Source organism: Rhinopithecus roxellana, chromosome 1 (genome assembly GCF_007565055.1).
Source record: "Rhinopithecus roxellana isolate Shanxi Qingling chromosome 1, ASM756505v1, whole genome shotgun sequence".
NCBI lineage: Eukaryota > Metazoa > Chordata > Mammalia > Primates > Cercopithecidae > Rhinopithecus > Rhinopithecus roxellana.
Genome location: NC_044549.1, coordinates 92965748 through 92992423, shown reverse-complemented (window position 1 = coordinate 92992423; position 26676 = coordinate 92965748). Strand labels below are relative to the sequence as shown.

Below are 26676 nucleotides of genomic sequence, written 5' to 3'. Positions count from 1 at the left end.
ACACATAAGTTCTACTCAGAACGATGTACTTACTCACTCCTATATGCCTACAGTATATAGTTAGTGCTCAAGAAATACTGAATAGATGCATTAGAGTAGAAATGAATGTATAGGTTCTTATTTTCTGCCATCCACTAGGACTTGTTTCTGGCTTCCCGATCTTTTTTATGCTGTAACACAATGAGATATTTCTGCTGGTTGGCACAAATTAAACGCTCTTTGAATGCCAATTAATTAATTCTTACCCCTAGTAACTCATATAGAGTCAATACCACATAATTTAGACCTAATCTGTTTCACGTATATTTGTTTTATTTCTCCAAGTACATTATTTGTTTTATTTCTCGAAGTATATTATTAAGTCATTTGAAGACGTGAAAGAGTATGCCTTCTACTTCATTTATAATTCTTAGTGCAGCATTGACTGATTGATTGCTAAACTCCAGACAAGCTACTGTATTTTTAAAGGCCTTCAGGAGAGTACCCTATTCAAACTTAAACGTCCACAAGAAGCTCAGCCCCCTTGCTTTACTTTCAGAAGAGGCTGTAAGAAAGATGGTTATCACTCTTTGCATAATGTCTTTATAAAAACCCAAAGGCCTTTATTCAAATATTCTTCTTTCTCACCTTCTTTTCCCAGCTAAATAATCAGTTGCTCATAACTAGTTCATGAGACCTGATTCAGTTTTCAGTACTTTAAACAAAATAAAGGAACTTAACTATTATTAAAAAATAATAGCTATCAAATCTGGAGGACTCTAAAGGAGAATATATCCACAGTAAGCCTTCTAGAGTAGATAAAATTAAATTTCAGAGTAGATTATTAAGGTAATCAGCAGGGATGTTCAGCTAATCTTTTCCAAAGAAGAACAAAGTTATCATGAATAATGTAAATGTTTCCATTTTTCTAAAGAACTATTATCTTCCATCTTTTTTTTTTTCTCTGAAGTGTTTCTAGTAGATGTCAGCATCGCTAGCCCTCAAAGAGTATCAAGAGGTGAAAACTCACAACATGGAAAACCTCAGACAGGAAGCTTAACGTTAGTGTTGCATAAAAGATACCACAAACTTCTGACCTGGTTATCCTCCTCCTCCCCACAACTCCCCAAGAGCAAGCAGCATTAATCTGATGTATCTTGTGATGTTCAGAATGTGTTCGCAAACCAATTCTCATGTTATTATGGAGAATTCAGATCAGTAGCTTTTTGGTTCCAGCACTGTCTCAACCGGAGTAACATTTTCCCTTTAATAAATTCTCATAACTCCCACCGCTTACCCTTCCTGATTAATGTCTCTGAGATAAAGAGATTAAATTAAGGTGGGCATATACCTCCTTACCCAAACTGAGACACTTTTAAGAGTGAAAGAGGGCACGATTTAAAAATCACACAAGGACAACAGGCATAAACTGGGACTGTCACAGGCAAACCAGGACATACCATCACTTTAAGATTAAGCAAGGTAAGGAGATTTAGAAAGGACAGTGGTGTCATGATGTCTTTGGTCCTGGCAACTAGAAACTAGGTCAATGCTGCCATTGTTGTTTCATTTTTTTCCCACATTGCCTTCCACTTCTAATGATTAGCTCACTGATCTAGGAATCATAATACTTTTATTGGAAATCTGTAATTAGAATGTGGTGGAGTGAATTTTCTTTGCTTTGGTTTTCTTCTCTCTCTTTTTTTTTTTTTTTTTTTTTTTTTTTTTACCATTTTTTTACCATTTTTTTCACACAGGGCAGCTGTTTTGTCGAGGGTGAGAATTGCAAAGGTTTTGCCGTAGGCTCTCTTGCATTAAGAATTGTTGCATCTGGCCACTTTTCAAGCAACCAGATGTGAAGTAAGTAATGCCCGTTTAGATTACAAATCTCATTTTAATATCTTTCAACAGAAACAACAATAGTCAATTTGTATATTTCAAGGCTTCCAAGAGGTGAGAGACATTCACCACACAGGAACCATACTATAAAAATGCTAGAGAAAATAAGTATCCTATCAAAAATATTTTTAAATGGTCAAAACTGCTTATTGCAATGAAGGCAGTAAAATAAAGCTTGATTTGATGACTACAAGTAACACAGCAGCAAAACCTCAAATAATTCGATTCAGTAAATTCTGAGCTCTTAACCATAAGCCTTAGCTATTGAAATGATTATATTCTGGAATTACTACCAACTCTGACAAGGTCTGTAAACACCACCTAAGGCAACACATGCTTTGATGGTACCGGTGCTCACATATTATTTGCAGAGTATTCAGAGCTCTAATATAGACTAAAAATCATGTCAATAGTGAATTCCTAACAAGGTACAATTTCTACCAATCTGAAACTGCAAGTAAATGCATTTAAACTACCTTAAAAGAAAATTAACAGTAATTTCTATTACTTCCAATTTTGCAGTCTGGATTCATTATGATGGGTCTTATGACTCATCACAGTAGGCCAGTCTGAAGACAGTACATGCCATTTAAATCCATAGTCATAAGTAAAAGTAAGTATGGGAATAAACAAAATAAAGAATAAAAAATTAGAAATAAACTTAGAGCAAATAAAGATGTTAAAATGTATTGACCTAGATGGTAGGATAACAGAGATGAAAGTATATAATGTGAACAGCTGAAGTACATGTTGGTACATAAAGTGTCTACTAGAGCAATGCAGGACAGGGTGGTTTTGACCATAAAGTATAAAATAATCAGTAATATTTGTATAATCTTTTAGAGTTCACAGAGCACTTTTACATATATTATGTATTTCATCTTGAGAAGTAGGAATTATTCCCATTTTGTTGAAAACTGAGGAGGGTCACAGAAGCTATGTAACTTGGCCCAGATCATTCAACCAGGGAGTAAACGCTGAACTTAAAAAATTTTACCCAAGTCAGCCGGGCACGGTAGCTTCCACACCTGTAATCCCAACACTTCGGGAGGCCAAGGAGGCTGGATCACTTGAGGTCAGGAGTTTGAGACCAGCCTGCACAACAAGGCGAAAACCCATCTCTACCAAAAATATAAAAATTAGCCAGGTATGGTGGTGGGCACCTGTAATCCTGGCTACTTGGGAGACTGAGGCATGAGAACTGCTTGAACCCGGAAGACAGGTTGAAGTGAGCCGAAACCGCACCACTGCACTCCAGCCTGGGTGACAGAGCAAGACTCTGTCTCAAATAAAAAAAAAAAAAAAAAAAAGAAAGAAAGAAAAGAAAATTTAAACCAAGTTAACAAACCTTTTTTTAGTAAATTGGGTAAAAAAAAAACCCCTGCTAATTAACAGACACTGTGGGAAATATTATACAAAGAACTATAAGCCTGCTCTTAAGGAACTTGTAATCTTCGGGGAGAAAGAAGTTGCAAAGAGGTGAAAAGTTAAGTAATGATATATGATTTGAATTAAGAATTGCAGCCAAGAATAGAAGAACTGTCACAAAGCAGTACCTGGTTAACTGCCAGATAAATGTAAAAAGGCCGAAGTTTCACAGGGACTCAAAAAAAAAAAAAAAAAAACCGTCAAAATGGGATGGTTGGGGACAATTGCTTCATGGAAGACGGGGGCCTGTATGTGGATCCTAAGAGTATGGCCTTTTGAAAGACGGCGACCATGCAGCTAGGTTATTTCCTATCTGTGTCACTTAACAGAACCTCAGTGGTTAATGTCATATGAATAAAGACTGTTGTCGAACTGATGAAATGACTGACGACTGAATGAACGAGCACACAGAAAGGAAATGCGGAGCTTTCTAGGTGAGGTGGGGGGGGCATGAGCATGATGGGGGAGCGTGAATATGAACCTATTACCATGTTTTACCGTAGCTCAGAATGTGGCTTAGCCATGGTTCCATAGCAAGATGGCACAGCTGAGGATCACTCGAGCCTGGGAAGTTGAGGTTGCAGTGAGCCACGATGGCACCACTGCACTCCAGCCTGAGCAACAGAGTGAGACTCTGTCTCAAAACAACAACAAAAACACAGGAATACAGGTCTCCTGACTCCCAGAGAGATACAGAGATGGAAAGAGAAAGAATGATGGCTATAAAATTAGATATACCCAAGCTGGAAGCCCTGCATCACCACATGCCAGTGGTGTTAACTTTGGGCAAAGCTATTTAACCTCTCTGTTTCCTCAGCTGTAGAAGAGGATTGTGGTGATAAATTTAAGAAATAATGTTCAAGAGAATAATGTAAAGCACTTAGAAGTGCTTGGCATACAGTAAGTTGAAATACTAGCTTCCTTCTCCCCAAACTATGTTTTAAAGAGTGTTTTTGTTTGTTTGTTTTAACAAGGTCCACTTTGGTATTGCTATCACTGGAAAGATCCCCTATGCAGTTGGCTCACGACTTCATTTACTCATATCTAATTTAGACATAACTTTTCAGATTTTTTATTTTTACAGACAGGATCTCACTCTGTCACCCAGGCTGGAGTACAGTGGTGTGAACATGGCTCACTGGAGTCTCGACCTCCTGGGCTCAGGCGATCCTCCCTCAGCCTCCCAAGTAGCTGGGACTACAGGTATGCGTCCCACCATGCCCAGTCAATTTTTAAAATTTGTTGTAGAGATGAGGTCTCACTATGTTTCCCAGGCTAGTCTTGAACTCCTGGGCTCAAATGATCCTCCCTCCTTGGTCTCCCAAAGTCCTGGGACTATAGGCGTGAGCCACCATGCCTGGCCTTCGGATGCTTCTTTACTGTATACATGTCTACTTGCAATGGTAGTAGAATAATTTTGAAATCACTGCCCTATATATGGAGTCAGTGATCAGTAATCAAAGACTATTTATTCGGATGACATTAATAATGCTGAGGAATGTACTGATATACCTAGGCCTCTGGTAGAATTACATAAAAATCCACATATTAAACAAAAACAAATGCCATGTAACTGTGATTAACTATTAAAAACCCTTAACACACTGAAAGTTGTCCCTCTACCTTAGAACAAATGGGCAAATGCTAAGGGAGAAAAGGCAGTTTAAAAGTTATTTATTTTTGGCCGGGTGCGGTGGCTCAAGCCTGTAATCCCAGCACTTTGGGAGGCCCAGACGTGCGGATCACGAGGTCAGGAGATCGAGACCACCCTGGCTAACACGGTGAAACCCCGTCTCTACTAAAAAATACAAAAAACTAGCCGGGCGACGTGGCGGGCGCCTGTAGTCCCAGCTACTCGGGAGGCTGAGGCAGGAGAATGGCATGAACCCGGGAGGCAGAGCTTGCAGTGAGCTGAGATCCGGCCACTGCACTCCAGCCCGGGCGGCAGAGCGAGACTCCGTCTCAAAAAAAAAAAAAAAAAAGTTATTTATTTTTAAAAGCAGCTTCCAGAGCACTTCCTGGGATAATCTTCAACATCTTCTATATCTACAGTATAATGTTATTTGCTATTCAAAAATTAAACTAAGATTCTAAAAGTTCTTGAATCATCAATTCAGGTCTATCTAAATTCAATTTAAATTTTATTTCACCCTATAATATTTACCAAGACAGAAAAATGGCTTAGTATGTTGAAGAAAGATTTTACACAGGCAGAAATGAAAAGGGCTTTTTGGTTGACCAGGTTAAGCAGAAATTTAAATTTAGTTTTGCCAAGAACAATGTATACATTGTACATTCCAGTTCCTCATCATTTCACATGACTAGATTCTGGCAAAGGAATTGGAAAAAATGCTTAATTTGACAATCATTAGTATATAACTATCTCAGCACATACAGTTTCAAACACTATGGATATATTAAGACCAAATTAATATCTCTGCTTCAGTCCTCTAGGCTGAACCTCGACATTACATAGAAGTATCTATTTGGTAACTCCATTGAAATATCTCATAGGCAACTGAAACTCAACAGGTTAAAAACTCCATTCATCCTCCATTCCCTAAAACTGGTCCTCCTCCAATGAGCCCTATCTTAGGGCTCCACCAGCGCTGCCACTAATATCCCAGCTGATCACTGCCAAAAACAGGGAGTCATAATTGATGGCCCAGACACCCGCATCAAACTAATCGCCATGTCCTTTTGATTCTACTTATTAAACATTTACATTCAGCCACATGCTTCAATCTCTTCCACTTATCAACTGGAATCCAAGGACACTCTGTTCTCTCATATGCACCTTTCCGTAGCTTCCTACCTGGCGTCCTATCTGCCATCCTCTCCTCTCCAATCAGTGCTGCATACTACAGCCAGTGTGATGCAAATCAGGTTATGTCACTGCCCTGTTTAAACTCTATCTTGACTTCTGATTGTCTTAAACCCTGAATAACCTAGTTCTTGCTTCTCTCTGAAGCCTCACTGGATTCCTTTTCTCCACTTAAATCAGTGACTAAACTAAGCTGTTTCCCCCATCAGAGCCTTCACATCTTATTTCTTCCATCTGTAACATGGTTCTTCTCACAACCCCTTAAGTTAACTCCAATTCACTCTTCAACTATCAGCATAAAAACCACCTCCCCAAACTCTCACAGAAGCTTAACTCATCCTATGCAACTGCTGTCATTCTACACAACTCATACCGCCATTTCTCTCCCTCACAGCACTCATCATTTTAGTTAATCATTGTTCTTCTTCTGCCTTCCCCACTACCTGTAGACTTAATGAAAACAGAATCATTGCAGGATCTCCACACTATACAAAGAACACTGAGTAAAGCTTCCAAAGATGAGTTTTAGTGTTGGTTTTAACTTGCTGTGTTATCTTGGGCAAGTCACTTCCATCTTACTAATGTAAGAAAACAGTCTTATTCCAGGAAAATGTTCTTGCATTGTGAAATCTGGGCTTTATAATGACATTTTAGATTATTGATATTAAAACAGATTATTTTAAAATTCTAAAACTCTCAGAGCCCAAGAATATATTTGTGGATCTCCAAGAATCTGTGGATCTCAGTTTAGAGAAGAGATGGTCTCTTCAAAGTCTAAAATTTCTCATCATTCTGAGAAAATGGATTTTATTTTCTGGAATACTTCACAGTGAATCATATGCTAAATGTGAGCTTGTTAAAATGAGATTTGGGAAAGAATACAAAGAATTCCACAGCATCAACACATCCAGAACAATTCTTTCAGTTGAAGAGAGACAGATTCTCAAGTGATTTTAGCAACAGCACAAAGAGCATTTGACCTTAATTCAATGTATGTGGCAATGGAAGGCTGACAGCATTTATCTGTGATCAAATGAAATCATCTTTTTGACTTTGTGGAGAAATATGGGAGAAAATCAATTTAAAAGTGAGACAAGAATAGAAAGGCAAAAGGCAAACAACCCAATTTAAAAATGGACAAAAGTCTTGAATAGACATTTATCCAACGAACACATATAAATGACCAATAAGCACATGAAAAGATGCTTAACATCAGTAGCCATTAGGAAAATGCAAATCAAAACCACAATGAGATAACACTTCACACCTAATAGGATAGCTATATATATATATTTTAAAAAAGGTGTTGTAGCGATTTAGAGACATTAGAACCCATATATATTGCTGGTGGGGATGCAGAATGGTGTGGTAGCTGTGAAAAGCAGTTTGGCAGTTGCTTAAAAAGCGAAACAGAATTACCATATGACCCAGCATTTCACTTCTGGGTATATACCTAAAAGAACTGAAAGTGGGTGACTAAAACAGATACTTGAACACCAATGTTTACTGCAGCATTATCTGCAATAGCAAAAGGCAAAAACAACCCAAGTATCCATCAATAGATGAACAGAGAAACACAATGTGGCATATCCATGCAACGGAATATTACTCAGCCATAAAAAAGAATGGCATTCTGATACATGCTACAACATGGATGCACCTTGAAGACACTCTGCTAAATGAAATAAGCCATATAAAAAAGGACAAATATTGTATGAGTCCACTTATATGAAATAATTGGAATATCCAAATTCACAGAGATAGAAAGTAGAACAGAGGTAACCAGGGCTGGGGAGTAGGTGATGTGGAGTTGTTGTTTAATGGGTATGGAGCTTCTGTTTGGGGGATGACAAAGCTTTAGAAATAGACAAGGGTGACAGTTGTACAACACCGTGAATGTAACCAATGCCCCTGAGCTGTACACTTAAGATGGTTAAAATGGTAAATTTTATGTTAAATATATTTTACCACAATAAAAAAATGAGAGAATGGGCAACTTATTTTTTACTAGTTGGACATCTAAAACTGCTAACCTTTTAATGAACTAATAGAGATATAAAATACACAAAATGGTTTTCATAGGAAAATTTGTTCTACAATCAAGAATCTCAAGAATTAGCAGTAATAAGTGTACAACTAATCATCTAGTCTACCTGCTCTTTTTAGAATTATAGCAGTCCCAAAACTGGTTTATACTTACCAAGCCATACAAACTTTAATTCTACAGCTCATGTTAATTATTAATCCTCCTTAGTCATCAATGGTAAAAGTCTCAAAGATAACTGATCAACAGTTGAACTACAAATCAAAATATTCTGTTTCCTATTATCCTTTTTATCCCCCTCTAGTGGAGGTGACAATGAGTGATTAAGTGACATCAGAATCAAGGAGAGAAAAGTGAGAGCACTATTACGCTATACAGTAGGTTCTAAGAACAAAACTTAATACTATTTATTCCCATTTTACCTTTCCAGTACACATATTTTGTAAGGAAAACAGAGCTTTTCAAGTGCCATGTAGATACTAAAGAAGCTTTCTTATTTGTTCAGTTTGATTGCTTTGTTTGTGATAACAAAGGACCCTCATAAATTTCAACTTGATGAGTGATGCTGACAGAAGCAAGTGCCATTCTTGGCTGAAAAATCCTGGAATTTTAACACCTTTTTTGTGATTGGAATATATTTTCTGAAGAACTTTCCTGAATCTAAGTCAACTGTCCTACAGAACAATTGTCACTCCTATTCCTTGCTCCTGGAGGAGGGGTTCTCCACTTCTTCAGACTCTGGGTCTGAGGCCTTTCTCAGCAGTGCCAAAACAGCATCTGCACCAGCTGCCTCGGTAGTTCTCTGCTGTGGTCTTCATTCTTTTTTGGTTTGGACTTCTCATTCTCTTCAAAAAACCTGCCAACTAGACTATGTCTCTAGTTTTTCTCAGGGTGCTTGGAATCAAACTGCTGAGTGGAAAAAGGCGACTACTCATAATAAAGATTCTGTTCTTTAGGCTTCTCTTTACTGGACTTCTTACCAAATGCCCAGAGGCCATGAGTTCAAATTATCTAAATATTTAAAAAATGCTTGTTTGAGACCTCATTTGCCAAGGTTCCACTTAGACTGCTAATTTATACACCGTCTGAAAACTCTTAAGTCCAGAAGATTGGAATCCGAGTGGTGACGCTGCCTGCGGTGAGGCCAACGGAACAGCTAAAATAAAACCTGCAGCAGAACAAAGGGGAAGAAGCAAACTGGGTACAAACATCCAGTCTCCTTCTCTTTTACCACCTGACTCTTCACTCTACCTCTGGTATTTTAAATTACAAGATAATCTCTTTCAAGGTAACTCCCAAATATAACATAGTAAATTAGTCATTCTTTTAAAATATACACTGATAATGCAGATTTTGAAAAAAAAATAGTTAAAATTGTTAAAATTGAACAAACCTTTAAAGGAGGAAAAAAAAAAGCAATCAAAATCTTCTTTCAAGTTCACATTCTCACAGGATGGCTATGTCACTATCTTAATCAAAACCCAGGATATCTGTACAGCCTCCACTGAACACTCAATGTTTGAATACTTGGTTGTCATCTATGGCCGTACCACCCTGAACATGCCCGATCTTGTCTGAATACTTGGTTGGTCTTGATCAGTATTAGTTTCTACCCAAGAATCAAATAGTCATTTGTTAAAATCTCTTTTTTTAAATATCTCACATAAACAAATACTCTAAATCTCTACCTAGCGAAAGGAAAGATCAAGGATAATTTACAAACTTGAAGCTTGGTACTGAAAAAGAGACAAAGACATCTTTAAAAGTCTACTACTTGCACAATGTACAACTTTGGCCCTATTTCTTAATTTAAAAAAAGATGAAAACAGTGAGTGAATTCCAAAACAGCGCTATGTAAAACTGTTAATATTCTGGAAAGTAGCATAAAGTATATAAAAACATGTATTTGGACAAATGTTCTTGCAGTCAATTTTCTCATTTGAGAACATTAACCAGAGATGTATCTGTTGATTTTATTACAGCTGTAACTTTTCCACTCTATGAAGTATTAAAGTTAAAAGTTGGCTTGCTGTTTCAGTGGTCTGGAAAAAGTATATTGTGTATCACTGGACTGCTGTAAATTTAAATCCATTTCCTCCATTTCTCAGCTCATCTTGGCAGAATAATTCTAACTAAAATGCAATAACCTATCTTGTCATACTTCAGGGTTTTTACAACTCGATCTACTGTATTTGAGGGTAGCGGGTGGCGTAGAAAGAACTCATAAGGAAGTAAAGGGTATTATGGTGACATTTTGTAACCTTTAGCTAGCCAGAAGACAAGCGAAATCATGTGCTTAAGATAGGAAGCATTACTAAATTTGGGATGACTTCTTGTGGTTTTCTTTTTCTTACATCAGCATCACTAAATTTGTTCAGAAATAGATTTCTGTTTTTCTAAATCATTTTTCATCTACATTATAAAACATAACTTTTTTATAAATAAAATATTATTGGTAACATTTAAACTAATGAACGATGGAAAACTAGAATACTAATTTTTAAGTAACTACAAAACTTACTTTTGAAAATGCTATGATTTCCACTGTCACTCAATTCACAAGTTTAGTTCCCTTTTCACAAAACATCAACATAGCAACCAAATGAAAAACCAATTTAAGTGATACAAAAATAGACAATACAGACAAGTGACTGCCTTTTGCACAATTAATGTGTCCCTGAATTGTCATGGAAGAGATGGAGGAAAAAAAAAATCAAAGAGGAGAAAAAAGAATGGGAAGAGCCTTTTTTTTTTTTTTTTGAGGCAGAGTCTTGCTCTGTCACCCAGGCTGGAGTGCAGTGGTGCAATCTCAGCTCATTGCAACCTCCACCTCCCGGGTACAAGCGATTCTCCTGCCTCAGCCTCCCGAGTATCTGGGATTACAGGTGCCCACCACCACGCTGGCTCATTTTTTGTATTTTTATTTATTTATTTATTTAGAGACAAAGTCTTGCTCTTGTTGCCTAGGCTAGAGTGCAATGGCGCGATCTTGGCTCACTGCAACCTCCGCCTCCTGCGTTCAAGCAATTCTCTCCTGCCTCAGCTGCCCAAGTAGCTGGGATTATAGGCGCCTGCCACCACACCTGGCTAATTTTTGTATTTTTAGTAGAGATGGGGTTTCACCATGTTGGCCAGGCTGGTCTTGAACTCCTGACCTCAGGTGATCTGCCCGCCTCAGCCTCCCAGTGTTGGGATCACAGATGTGAGCCACTGCGCCCAGCCGATTTTTTGTATTTTTCATAGAGATGGGGTCTCACCATATTGGCCAGGTTGGTCTTGAACTCCTGAGCTCAAGTGATCTGCCCACTCAGCCTCCCAAAGTGCTGGGATCACAGGCTTGAGCCATCACACTCGGCCACAAAGCCTCTTTATTGGTGGCATTTAATTTTGCAATTCAAACTTTCATTCATTTCATAAATATTCATTGGTAGTTGTTCTGTGTCAGGCACTGTCCTTGATGTTGAGGACACAGAAGAGAGCAGGATATCATCCTTGCTTTCAAGGGAATTTATAACTAGTCTAATCAGACATCTTAACAATTTTTAATAAGAGGAAAAAGGAATTCATTCAGAAATTCTGACTTGTAGACTTAAGTTCTAAAAGTTTCTTTGTACCTATGAAGATATTAGTTCTAATTTTAGTTATCTCAACACGTTCCTTTTATAAATAAAGCTATATGGTTGATGTATCTGTGAAAAGATCAAGGCTGCTCCATTCCAGAATGCTTAGAAAGTTAAGCACAGTATTATAGAACGGTCCTAAAAGATCAGTTCATCTCACCTAATTTAACCTGTCTAACATATGGGAAAACTGAGGCCTAAAGAGTGAAAGTATGGGAAAACTGAGGCCTGAAGAGGGAAAGTGACTTGATTAGGGTCGCTTAACTGCCATGTAGTCTTTGTTTTTTGAGATTTCTTCCAGGTAAAATATAACTTTCAAAGTATAGTCGTAACTAGTGCTGTTATACATCTATGCTTGCCTGACACCTTTCTCTTATCCCGCCCGTACAGCAGGCACATCAACCTCATTATCCTTCCTTCTAAACTTGGTGGGAGCAGTCTTTTTTCTCACATTGTCTGAGTCTTTTTAACGTCTATTCTTTTTTTTTTTTTCTTTTGAGACAGAGTTTTGCTCTGCTGCCCAGGCTGGAGTTCAGTGGCACGATCTCAGCTCATCACAACCTCTCCACCTCCTGGGTTCAAGAGTTTCTCCTGCCTCAGCCTCCTAAGTAGCTGGGATTGCAGGCGAGCACCACCACACATGGCTAATTTTTGCATTTTTAGTGGAAACGGGATTTCACCATGTTGGCCAAGCTGCTCTTGAACTCCTGACTTCAGGTGATCCGCCCGCCTTAGCCTCCCAAAGTGCTGGGATTACTGAATGTCTATTCTGAGACCTCTCCAACACCATTCCCACCTTCTCCACTGATAAGCACTCTTCCTTACTGTACTTGACTCAGCTGCCTCAGAAGAACTGTCCTACGCACTGCCCAAATTAGCAATGGTCTAGGGTCACTTCCTCCATTAATTACTATCTATTACCTTCTAAATACTGAAATATTCCTACCACTATGCTTTTATAATCTTAAACAAAGATCTTCGGCCGGGCGCGGTGGCTCAAGCCTGTAATCCCAGCACTTTGGGAGGCTGAGACGGGCGGATCACGAGGTCAGGAGATCGAGACCATCCTGGCTAACATGGTGAAACCCCGTCTCCACTAAAAATACAAAAAACTAGCCGGGCGAGGTGGCGGGCGCCTGTAGTCCCAGCTACTCAGGAGGCTGAGGCAGGAGAATGGCGTGAACCCGGGAGGCGGAGCTTGCAGTGAGCCGAGATTGCGCCACTGCACTCCAGTCTGGGCGACAGAGCGAGACTCCGCCTCAAAAAAAAAAAAAAAAAAAAAAGATCTTCTCCTTGAACATTCTAATGGCCTTACTCTTTTTTTTTTTTTTTTCATTCTTCTTGACCTTTCATTGCCATTTTGCAGCATTTCAATTAAAAGAATACGTGGGCTTGGGGATTAGACAGATCTCAGTTTAAATCCAGATTCACCTTGCACCAGCAGCATGACATTCAGGCAAGTTATTTAACCACAATAAACTTATTTAATTCACCTGTCAAATAGGGACAATGATAATTCCTACTTTACATGGTACTGTGAGAATGAAGTAAGATTATACAGGTAAAGTTATTGCCACAAGGCTGGGTATACAGAAGTACTAAGCGTTGTCTTCCTTTTCTTAAAAGTCCCCTCCTTTGGCATGGCTCTCTCCACACGCTCATCTTCCTCTTTTAAACTCCACCTTTGTGTTGTTTCTTAAGACCTCAGCTTTCAAAACATTCTTCCATCAATGTTAATGACACCAAATCAAAGAGTCTGATTCTAAAATCTGAACCGAGGTCTCATCACCTAACTTCACATCTTCATCAAATCCAAAAATCAAGCTAATTTTTCTTCCTCCTGAAACAGAGTCTCTCTTCTCAATTTCTTTTAATACCTCCATCTCTGTATTTATCAGCCAAAAATTCATTTTTCACTTTTTTCATCCTCTGTTTTTTATTCAGTCATCGAATCATATAAGCTATCAAAATCTCTCTTTTAGCTGGGCACAGTGACTCACACCCATAATCTCAACACTTTGGGAGGCTGAAGGGGGAGGATAGCTTGAGCTCAGGAGTTCAAGACCAGGCTGGCCAACATAGCGAGATTCCACCTCTACAAAAAAAAAAAAAATACAAAAATTAGCTAGGCACGGTGTTGTACGCCCGTAGTCCCAGCCACTTGGGAGGCTGAGGCAGGAGGATCAGTCCAGCCTGGGAGGTTGAGATTGCAGTGAGCCAAGATGGTACCACTGCACTCCAGCCTGAGCAACAGAGTGAGACCCTGTCTAAAAACAAAACAAAACAAAACAAAAAAAGAAACCAACTCTCTTTCACTTGTGCCTTCCAAACACAGCTTTTGTCACATCACTTCCCTACCCTCAAATCTTCAAGATCCCCAATACCTCTCAGACCAAGTCCAAATTCCTCAATCTTTGATATCTTTTGATAGCATGAAATTCTTTCCTTGTGAAGCTCCTCATGTTTAAAATTTCCAGCTTCTTCCTTCTCATGTATCCACATCCTTACTTAAGGGTTCAGCTCAGTGCAACCATCTCATGAAGCAACCACTGACCATTCCAGTTCTGCATGTGTATCTTCTTCTCTGAACTTCTGCTGCATGCTTTTCCTCAATCAGATATTGCCTGGCTCTATTATTTAATTTTTTCAGTTGTAGGTACTGTCTTTGAAACAAGACCATGAGCAAAGAATATGTCACAATTCTATTTTGTCTAAAACAGTGCTGCATACATAAAGGTAGTGCAATAACTACTTGTTTAATAAATAATACATACAAGTAGGAACCAAAAAATTTAAATGCCAATAACTAGTCTAGTCTTTCATGTGACTTAGAAGCCATGCTTCAAATTCTAAAGAAAGCTTAAAAGCCCTAACCAGTCTGTGAACTGAATATCCCTCATCCCTAAATTAAAAGTAGCTAGCAAAGTGATCTATGTATTTTTATGGATTCATTTTCAATATCTGCAACAAAAAAGTCTATGCAAAGATTAAATCTACAAAATTGTAAATGCATCTCTCTCATGGAAATTCTTTTCTAAATTCAATTCTATAGCATGCTTTGCATCACATGTTGATAAATTTAAAAATAATATTTAGTCAAGGCTGCTAATACTACTAAGATTAATTAGTAGAAATAAATGCATATCTGAAAGTGTTCCATGACACTGCAATTTTATTACTTGCACAATATTTGCTAGGAATTGTGTTAAGCACTAGGGATCCCTGAACATGGTCTCTGTTCTCAAGAAATACACTATAAAAAATATTGAATCAACGACAGTATGAAAATCAATCCATCCCAGTCATAAACTCAGTGCTGTGAGAGGACACTGAGCAGCCTGGTGTGTCTGACCCATAAGATTTGTGGGAGCAGGTGGAGGCGATGACATCGAAGAGGTAGGCTGGGCCAACCACAAAGTCTCTAATGCTGTCTGAAAGGGGATGAAATATAACTATGGACTGGAGGATGATGGAAACAATGGATTGCTGGGTCACAGAGATAATCTGCAATAACCCAAATGAGGAATAAGGAAAATCTGAACTAAAACAATAATCAATGGAAATAAAATGGTTAGAAAAATTTATAGTAGCAGTGATCAGTAGGTTCCTATACAGAAAGATTTTGTGTCTCCCTCTACCTCCACCCTGCAGCATTTGGCACCTGGGGGCAGAAGTGTACCAAAAAAAATGAATTATTCTTAGACTCTCATTTGCTGTTTCTATTACTTTTATTCCAAAGCCTGATGCATAAATTAGTTACCCCATATATATTAAGAACATTCATTAGTGAGACTTTTTGTAACTTCCATGTAACACTTAGACGGAAGCAAGACACTCAACCACATGCCAGCCACCACTCATCCCAGTCCAGCTGATCTTCAGAAGATGATGAACTTAAAGGAAGTGAGTCCATGCTGTCGGACACAGAGGCCATATAAATGAGTGACTGCTGCCATTAAGCACAAAGTCAGCTTTTCCTGGTAAATATGTGGTAGAGTACTGACATGGGCCTCTAACATCTCATACTTTTCATGTTGGTGTATAACATAAAAGAGAAAACTGAACTAATTAACACAATGAAGGAGCTTAATGTTTTTCCCAAACAAAAATATTAAAAAGATATTGGATCATTGCAGAGATTCTTTGAACTCACATCACATAGATAAGCATTTAAAAAACAATTTAGTCTTCTCTTCTCTTTTCTTTTTTTCTTTGACAAGGTCTCACTGTGACCCTCAGGCTGGAGTGCAGTGGTGCAATCATGGCTCACTGCAGCCTTGACCTCCCAGCTCAAGTGATCCTCCTGCTTCAGCCACCTGAGTAGCTGGGATTACTGGCGGGTGCCAACATGTTTGGCTACTGTTTTTTATTTTAATTTTTGCAGAGACAGGGTCTCACTATGTTGCTTATGCTGGTCTCCAACTCTTGGCCTCAAGCCATCCTCCCCCCTGGGTATCCCAAACTGCTGGGATTACAGGTGTGACCCACCCACTGTGCCTGGCCTATATTTCTTATCGTAATAGAGTTATTGTGGGGTCTGAAACAGAAATAAATAAATGCAGAAATATCTAAGTAATTTCAACAAATGACTCATGCTACAGATCAGTTTCTAGCAGGCAGAGCACCCAACTATGTTCCTATAAATCTTAAATTAATGAAAACACATTATTACCAGCAAGGAAATAAATACCAGTATCTACTGGTATTTATTTAGACAATACCAAAAGACAAACACCACATTCTGCTCAGCTTTAATTTGTAGCAAGAAAGCAGGGACTAAGGAATAATGACGCACATTCCTCTAGCAATATATACATGCATACATACATACATATATATACACACACACACATGCATATATACATAAATGTCCAAGATGCATTTCTAACAACGCATCCTCAAAAAAGGTTAGTTCGTGCTAGGAAACAGTCAATCCTTACTGCAAAATGTAATACCTCTGTATGCAGCATAAGGGAGCAGTCTCCATTTACACTCCATCCCTTAAAGAATTACTTAGATTTGACTAGTGCATGGGGCACTGATTAACATGTACTGGTGACTGTTAGCTTGAGTAAGTTACTTGACCTCTTTCTATTTTGATTTATTCATTTGGAAAAGATAAAAAAAGTGAAGGCAATTATTACAGTAATACCATAAATATATGCTCTAAATTATTTCTAAGCCCTTTATATATTTGATCTTACTTGATCCTTAACATAAACATCTCTTACTTAACAGGTAAGGAAACTTAAAAGACGGCCAAAGAACAGAAGAGGAAAGACAGTAACTAAGTGGCCTGGCTCCCAAAGCAGTGAATTTCCCTGGAACGACATTGTTAAGATTCTTTCAAAGTATAACTAAAAGGTCAGCATCAGTAAAAATAAATAAATAAATAAATAAAAGTAAAAATTGAGTATTAAACATCTCTATAGTAATAGAAAATTACTATTGTATGTAATTATCACAATACTTCATGAGTAATATACTTTGTATTTCCAGTGAAAGTGACAAGGAAGATTTTGTGGTTTATTAGTCATGTCAGATTTCTCTAGGTATGCATAAAAGATTGCTTAAAAAATTAGGTCTTGTCAATTGTATTTATACTTTAGTGGTTACCTCTGTATATTAAAGTACTTCAATTTTACGACATTATCTGGAAGTTCAGTAACAGATTTTTAATACTCCACTCCTACAAAATGATTGTAAAGCTCCATGGGAATTTAGATTTGCACAAGTTATTAGGATGTGACCTTTCCCTTAGATTTCTTATTTTAGGATCAACTTAACATGGTATTTCCCCAGTGGGAGCTGCTGTACTTCCTTCACAGATAAGAAAAATAGCAATCACAAATTATACTGAGCAAACTTAGGGAAACATACATTTCTGTGATGCAGACAAAACTGAAATCTTAAAAGGAGAACACACTATGTATTCCTTGGGCTTGGGAGGAAAGCCATGTGGCTTGTTAACAAAAGAAAACAAAAGTCATGCCATTATGGTATTTCCCTGAAATTTATACCTGATTGTTTCTTGTCCCAGCCACCAAGTCTTATGACTTTTAAAGATTATTAAAGATGTTTACGTCACTAAATTTCCTACGTCCTGTCTAGTGGGAGTATAAAAGGTTAAAAATATCTAACTTTTAATAATTTAAATTATTTCAGATCACAGGATCTGGACTGAAGAACAAGAAGTCACAAGTTTAAAGGAAAAAAAACTAGAACAGTATGAAAGAAAACACAGTTGCTTTCCTTTTGCCCCATGGAACTAGCTTCCAATTACTGAGTACTTACTATGTAACACTGTATATGTATGATTTGTGATATATAAGTTATTGGAGGCACCCAAAGAACCAAGCATGCCATAAGTCAGACTGTAGCGCTCATAGTTGGCTTTATTTATTTGAGGCAAAGAAAACTGGGGAAGGAGACACTGAACCCCCAAACAGAAAGCTGAGAATAAACAGGAGAGAATTTCACCCATAATCTTTTTCCTATTCATTATAATGCATTGTAAACATATAGTTTTGTATCTTAAAATTCTTATATTTTTATTCTAAAATTTGTTTCCCAAATATGCAAACCACAAATTTAAAAACACTTGGTTTTAAATAAGTATTTTTTAAAAACTGAACTGAACTTATCTCTGTGAAAATCCTACTTTGTCAAATCTGCATTTTCAAAAGCAATCATTTCTTCCTAATAACTAGCAACTGAGACTTACAGGCCTTAAGGGACCCCCAGCACAGTCTTTACATTTTATTTAAATCTGACATAGCCTCAGGAAATAATCTGTAACTTCTTTGCTATTAAGCTGGGTTTAAAAAAAAAAAAACACCATTTGGGAGGCCAAGGCAGGAGGATTGCTTGAGGTCAGACGTTTGAGACCAGTCTGAGCAACATAGCAAGGCCTCATCTCTGAAAATAATTTAGCAATTAGCCAGGTGTGGTAGTGTGTGCCTGTAGTCCCAGCTACTCGGGTGGCTGAGGCAAGAGGGTCACTTGAGTCCAGGAATTTGAAGTTGCAGTGAGCTATGATCGCACCACTGCACTCCAGCCTGAGCAACAGAGGAAGGCCCTGCCTCTAAAGAATAAAAATAAAAATAAACTGCTCACATTGTTCTAATCTCTAAACAACTATTGAAGCTCTTCACTCTCCAGCCTCCTACCACTATCATACATATAAAGCCTTAAGTAAATGATAATTCATTTAAATTAACAGAAATCATTTAAATGTACTTCCAAAATATATTTATGCTTTGTATGTTTTGTTCCTTTGCTATTAATATATCCTCCAAGCAATTTGACACGTCATAAAATTAATAATGCAAGAGTAAGGTAATTAATTGCTCAAACACTTTAACACAGAAATTCCTCTCTTGGCAATTTATCTGAAGAAAAATTTTTTTTAATTGAGTGAAATATGTATATAAAGATATTCATGGTATGTAATGGTATAAGAATAAAACATAATTATACAATAATTAAAAAACCAGAAGCCACCTAAAAACCTGCTTAGTAAATTATGTGCTATCACTAAGATTATTGCCATTATGAAAAATCTGAAAGCCAGATAGAAATGAAAAATTTATAGGACATAACAGTGAAAGAGGCTGAGGGCCAAGTGATAAATATACAGCAACTGTCAGTAAATAAAAAGTATACACATGTGAACAAAACTGGAAAAAACTACAGAAGAATAGTTTTTTCGTGTGGTTGTGATCTTTTTATTTTAAAAAATATTTCACAGCTTTCTAGTAATAAAAATGAAAAGAAATGAACAAAAATGAAACAAGCCCAAAGGCCAAAATTCAAAAGCAAAAGTAATTTGTCTTCGTTCCTAATCACATTTCCACCCGCCTTAAAGGTTGGGGCAGTAAGCATTGCTTATGTTTCAACAATCAAGCCCTGAATTCATAGCAAGGGCATAGCTAGGCAGAGAGTTTATTTACAGAGGGCAGGACTGAACTTTGCATGTGAGCACATACAGAAAATGATAAAGATCGTTGTGTCCTATTAGTAATTTACAGAATTGTGATTTGCTCCACCCAGTACATCTATAATTGAATTCCTCAGTCATAAAATCATTGAGACCAAACAAGTTCAGATATCTTTTATCTAAACCCTTTTTCTCCCTCACCATCAGTTAACATATTTCTTATGGGGCTTTTCTTCTTTTTATAGATTCATTTGTCTTAGTTATAAATTAACCCCACAAGCAACTCTCCCAGCCACCCAGCTCTACTGTTTCCTGTGTACCAGATTTTTTTTAACCTCACAATTTATGGTATACAGGCCATTTAAACTGCCAGTTGGTAAATGATGTCCAGGAACCATCTTTAGATTTTTTTTTAAAAAAAAGGTTCCTAAGGATTAATGGTCCTCTAAGCAGAGATTCTCCTTAGAACCAGACACCCTGGCAAAGAAGTGTATACAACTGCTGAAGACTTGTTACTTCTTTTTTAGTTTTTAAAACTGTAATAAAATATACACAATATAAAATTTACCATTTTAACCATTTTAAGTGTGCATTTAATGGCATTAAGTACATTCATAATGTTGTGTAACCATTCTCCAAGATGTTTTCATCTTGCAAAACTGAAACTGTCCCCATTAAACACTAACTCCCCATTCCCTTCCTATGCCCCAGCCCCTGGTAAGCACCATTCTACTTTCTATTTCTATGAAATTTGACTAATTTAGGTGCAACTTCTGTTATTTCCTGTTTCACCTAAAAAATGTGAACTAGTGTAGTTTGCTAAATTAGTTGAACATACACAAGAGTTACCAGCAAAAAAATTCAGGTTCGAATTCCAAATACTTCACATTTCATTTTTCATGCCAAAATGCTTGAATTTAGACCGTTCATTTTCAGATGCCAAAGTACATACCTGCTCCTAAGTTTGTTTTTTAAGAGTCTGCTCTTTTGATTTTTTTTTCTTTTCTGAGACGGAGTTTCACTCTTATTGCTCACCCTGGAGTGCAATGGCACGATCTCGGCTCACTGCAACCCCTGCCTCCCAGGTTCAAGGGATTCTCCTGCCTCAGCCTCCCTATTTAGCTGGGATTACAGGCATGTGCCACCACGCCCAGCTAATTTTGTATTTTTAGTAGGGACGGGGTTTCTCCATGTGGGTCAGGCTGGTCTCAAACTCCCAACCTCAGGTAATCCGCCCACCTTGGCCTCCCAAAGTGCTGGGATTATAGGCATGAGCCACCGCACCCGGCCCTGCTCTTTTGATTTTAAAAGGCTTTATGCTTTTCTAAAATTAAACTTATTTTCTAGACAATTGAACGCTGTCATTGATTTCCTTTAAGAATGAAAGTTCCCTTAGGACCACTTGTATTCACTGAATTCCCAGACATTTTGCCTAGAAACAATATGGTCTTCTTCTCTCCTCTCCGCATTCAAATAAATATAAGACAACGAGTTCTAAATTCTTGTTCAAATCCTGTCTTGGGTAATGATGATTGGGTGGATCAAGAGATTTTTTTCAAAGTATTTCATGAAATACTTTGACAGTTCTGGTGTGAACTTTCAAATCAGACCCTCACTGTCACCAACTAAAAACACTGCTAAGATATGGTTCCAGAGGAGGCAGAGCTTTGTGGAGTTATTCCCACTCACAGGTTTCTAGAGAGCTGCAACTGGAAGCAACTGGCTAAAGTATTCAGTACACGAAACAGAGACCAGACTTGTAGAGGTAGAGATGGGAGTGTGTATGAGAAGGATTAGAAAACAGCTCAAGAAATAGTCACGATGAAAAGAATGCCTCTGCCTTACACTGTTCTAAGATTTGCAAATGCAGAATATTAACTCTACAAATTAGCCAAAATCTAATGAGAATGATTATTTAGTGACTCCACTGTGACCTGTAAAAAACTTCTTAACTTGAAATAATCTGAGGCTTACAGAAAGGTTGCAAAGATAGTAGAGGGAGTTCCTATGTACCCTTTAGCCAGCTTCCCCTTCCAGCTACCACAGTGCAGTCTCAGTACAATTATCAATGTTGATACACTGAAGCCAAGATACAGCATCCACCTGAGTTCCAGCAACAGATGAACGGATAAAGAAAATGTGGTACACATACACAATGGAATACCATTCAGCCATAAAACAGAATGAAATCCTGTCATTTATGACAACATGGATGAGCCTGGTGGTTATTAGGTTAAATGAAGTAAGCCAGACAGATACCACATGCTCTTACTCATATGTGGAAGTTTAAAAAGTTCATCTCATAGAAGTAGACAGTAGAATAGTTGCTACTAGAGGCTGGGAAGGGCTGGGGATAGCCAGAGATTGGTTACCAGATACAAAATTACAGTTAGATACAAGGAACAGTTCTAATGTTCTATAGAACCGTGGGGTGAATATAATTAATAACAACCTATTATAAATTTTCCAGTAGCTAGAAGAGCAGATTTTGAATGTTCCCAACACAAAAAAATTATAAGTGTTTGAGGTGATGGATATGCTACTTACCCTGATTTGATCATTACACATTGTACGCATGTATTGAAATACCACACTGTACCACATAAATATGTACAATTATGTGTTAATCAAAAATAATAATAAAAGCAAAAAAAAAGACCTAATAAATTGAGAATGGCACAATCCTATAACTATTTGGATTTCACTAGTTTTCCTACTAATGTCCTGTTTCAGCTCTAGGATCCAGTCCAGGATCCCACATTGCATTTAGTTGTTATGCAATATTCTCCTCCAAATCTGTGGTGGTTCCTTAGTAAAGCTGTCTTTTATGCCTCTGATATTGTTGAACGGAGAGGGTCAGATATTTTGAAGAATGTGTCTGTATTTAAGTTAAAGCTTTCTCACAGTCAAATGAGATTAAGGATGTTTGGGAAGAATACGAAAGGCATGATGTGTCCCTTTCAGGACACTCTATCAGGGGCACATGTGCTCACTATGTCTTATTATCCTTGCTACTGACCTTGATCATGTGGTTAAGGTGGTGTCTATCAGGATTGTCCACTGTAAAGTTACTATTTTTCCTTTTGTAATTAATAAGTGGGGGCAGATACTTTGAGGTTATGCAAATATCTGTTTCACCTTAAACTTTCACTCAATTATTTTATTTTATTTTATTTTATTTTATTTATTTATTTTTTGAGAGGGAGTCTTGCTCTGTTGCCCAGGCTGGAATGCAGTAGTATGATCTTGGCTCACTGCAACCTCCACCTCTTGAGTTCAAGTGATTCTCATGCCTCAGCTTCCCAAGTAGCTGGGATTATGGGCACCTGCCATCACACCCAGCTAATTTTTGTATTTTTAGTAGAGCTGGGGTTTCACCATGTTGACCAGTCTGGTCTCAAAGTCCTGACCTCAAGTGATCCGCTCACCTCAGCATCCCAAAGTGCTGGGATTACAGGCGTGAGCTACCATGGCTGGCCCACTTACTAATTTTAGTATTTATCAGTGGAAGTTGCATGCAGCAATTATTGCTGTGAGTTTGTGACAACAATTTTCTATTTCCCCCATTCCTTTTACATTAATTAAAGTTTTCTACAAGGAAGAGTTCTTCTCTCCCCATTTATTTACTTACTCGGTTATTTATTTATATCAATCTGGACTCGTGTATATATTTTATCTATAAATAAGATTATAATTCGATATTATACATAGTTGTTTTATTGATGAAATTGTTCCAGCTTTGGCCACTGGGAGCTCTTTCAGGTTGACTTTTCTGAGCACATCCTTACTTTCTGGCCCCACAACATCCTCCAGGCTCAGCTTGTATTTTCCCTGCCCCAGCCTTAGAATTAACCACTTCTCCAAAGAGCTCTGGTTTCCTTTAAGGAAAATGGTATAGATTGAGTATCTCTTAACCAAAATGTTTGGGACCAGAAATATCTTGGATTTTGAAATTTTTTGGATTTTGGAATATTTGCTTAACACTTACTTGTTGAGCATCCCAAATCCAAAAATCCAAAATCCAAAATACTCCAAAGATTGTTTTCTTTGAGCATCACCTATATGCCCAAAAAGTTGGGAATCTGGAAGCATTTTGAATTTCAGATTTTCAGATTTGGGATGCTCAGCCTGTATTTGGAAACCACGATCTAGTTTGCTACTGGGGAGTCCCTGCTTTAGGTCCTCTTAGCAGACAGAGTTAGCAAACATATGTATGTATAGTAACCCACATATATACACATCTCTATATTAATTTCTGTATCTATCTGATGACTCTTTATTCAATATTGCTCGTTGTGGATTTCATTTATTTGCAGATTTTAGGAAAATGAGCTATTCTGTGATAGCTCATGATTTACCAAAATCAATAGTCCTAAAACTACATAAAACCTTAAAGTGGTACGTCTCCTTTTCCTTCCCAAAAAAGTTGGGGACTAAGAATTGCCTTAGAACCCTATAGTTAGGCCTCAGAAAGATAAATTATCCATGGTGGATATCCCAAAACTTTGGGAGCCCCTGGAGCCTCTGAAATCCTATCCCAATCTAGTGAGTTCCAGGAAGGAAGTAGTTTTAACATCGGGTATCAGCTATAACTTTAGCAATTCTTCCTGCTAGAATGGAGCACATCTGGCTAACACAAAGCTACTTTCTCCTTTGTGACCACAGATTATGACTGCATGGCCAATAGGGAACCAGGCAAGAAATCTTAATTTTTATCTCAATTTAATTAAAAGTATCATAAGAATCTAAAATCACGTGATTATTACTTAAGTAGAAAAATAAGATGAACGTAAAAGACTTTAATTAGAGATTCATTTTTAAGGATTTGAGTTATTTCTCAACTTCTAGGTCATTTTCCTATCCTACCTTTGTTTCGTGTTAGACAAATATGTTACACTGCATAGTCCAACTGACTGGAAAATTATATAGCAGAAAGTATTATAACAGTCAAAAATAACTCTCTAGGAAATTTTACAATAAAATACTATGTATAATTTGCATACTCTTTAAAAGGGATACTTTTCAATACAAATGCAGTATAAATTCTGATTTTACTTACTGTTAAAGGCTGACTCTTGTTTGAGAAAATGGCCTTCTTGCTGTATATCTGTGGTTTAGTGTTAGCTTCTTTCAAATCTGAACAATTAAAAAGAAACAAGATTTTCAATACACACATATTCAAAATGTGTACACATGTACACAGCCTAGGCTGCCAAAACGCACATGCCCAAATAAATTTACCTTCTCTACTAGATTTCAATCTGAATGTTTGCTTTCCCTGAGCCTACAATGCTTCATATTCTCTAGAAGTAACAGACCACAAAATGTTTCATCATAAATCATGCAGGGCGGGAGAATCTTTTAAAAATTATTTCATAAAAGAAACATGTATTAGATTCACTTCACCTACTTTCCTATTTCCATCACTAACATGAATGAAGCCCCTTTCCATCTTTTATGTCACATGAATGATGATACCTCTATTACTGTGCAGACTTAAGAAAAACTAGACCTTAAAAGGATTAATAACCTTGAAAGTTAATGTTTGATAAGTTATACATTGCAAAAACAATCCTTAATAAAATATAACTTCATTCTAGATGACACATGGTTAGTAAGCCTAAGGTGACAATACAGTCTTGTACCACAACCACTTAGGCAAGGCAAATGTAGCACACCCCTTGCGAAGCAGACTTTTCAGAGGATGAACCAGAGAGCAGATCATCTAAGTAAATGGTCCTAGGGTCTTAGGATTCACAACCTTATCTCTTATGAAAGGCTCAAGGATCCTAGAATAGCTGTGTTTTCCATCAAGACAAAACAGCATCTAATGCCAAAAGCCTTATCATCAGGGCTTGAATAGCGCCAACATCGAGACCTGACATTCTACACAGTCTAACCTACATGAAACTCTACAGTGTTTTCTCTTTTAAATCTGTACCTTTTAATTTATATTTTTATAATCTTAAACTTTAAATTTATATAATTTTAATTTATAATTGACAAAAGCTATTTTATTACTTAACACTTGGCATAAACGTAGTAGACTATGAAGATAAAATTTTTCCCATTTTGTTAACTCTAGTAGGAAATAATATAAATTATAGCCAACGTATTTTGCCTGTTTGTTTATTTCTCTGGCATTGTTTAGTACTTCTATTTGAAAAATAAAGAAAATCTTTTCACTTTAGAAGGCTGAAGCAGGCAGATTGCCTGAGCCCAGGAGTTCGAGACCAGCCTGAGCACTACAGCGAAATCCTGTCTGTACAAAAATAGAAAAATTAGCTGGGCATGGTGGCGTGTGCCTGTAGTCCCAGCTACTCAAGAGGCTGAGGCAGGAGGAACTCTTGAGTCCTGGAGTTCAAGGCTGCAGTAAGCTATGATCACACCACTGGACTCCAGACTAGGCAACAGAGTGAGACCCTGTCTCAAAAATAAAAAAGACAACTTTTTAATACAGACTCAATATCAAAAATAAAGCAACAATTTTCTTTCCAGAACGGGACATGTTCTTCTTTAGAAAGAGCTTATGTGTCAGTGTGTTATGCCCGCATGTTTTATGTTTTCTGGCTGTGACTGCTGACCGGTATCATGGCAATTTACATAAACACACTCTAATTTGTTAGCCAGAAATGAAAGATGCACCCACAGCAAAACCGCTCATTACACACAACACGCAGAACACATGAGAGATGAGAAACAACTTTATCTATGACGGATTACCACTTGGGGTTTTTTCGTTTTTTTGCATTCTTTTTTTACATTTAAGGCAACTATTAAAAAGGGCTCAAATATGTGAAAACAAAAGGAAAGAATTTTAATCTAAAAAACTGAACAAAATCTGTATGTAAAAATTAAAGAATGTTGATTCCAGGTTAAGATTAAGTTGTACCAGCTTTCCTTGATACTTGTGCCAATTTTCCTTTGAAATACATATGTATTG

General features: G+C 37.4%; 1 protein-coding gene across 4 annotated transcripts in view; it reads right to left on the bottom strand.

The window, feature by feature from the left end:
* The window catches only part of PPARG (peroxisome proliferator activated receptor gamma), a 148801-nt gene that overhangs the window by 99431 nt on the left and 22694 nt on the right, over positions 1-26676 (bottom strand). For 3 of the 4 annotated variants that reach the window (XM_030928015.1, XM_030928014.1, XM_010377293.1), the window contains exon 2: positions 24793-24869. The exons of the other annotated variant lie outside the window; for it this stretch is intronic. The gene's annotated coding sequence lies outside the window, so the exon portion shown is untranslated. The remainder of the gene's footprint in view (positions 1-24792; positions 24870-26676) is intronic. 4 annotated transcript variants of the gene reach the window in all.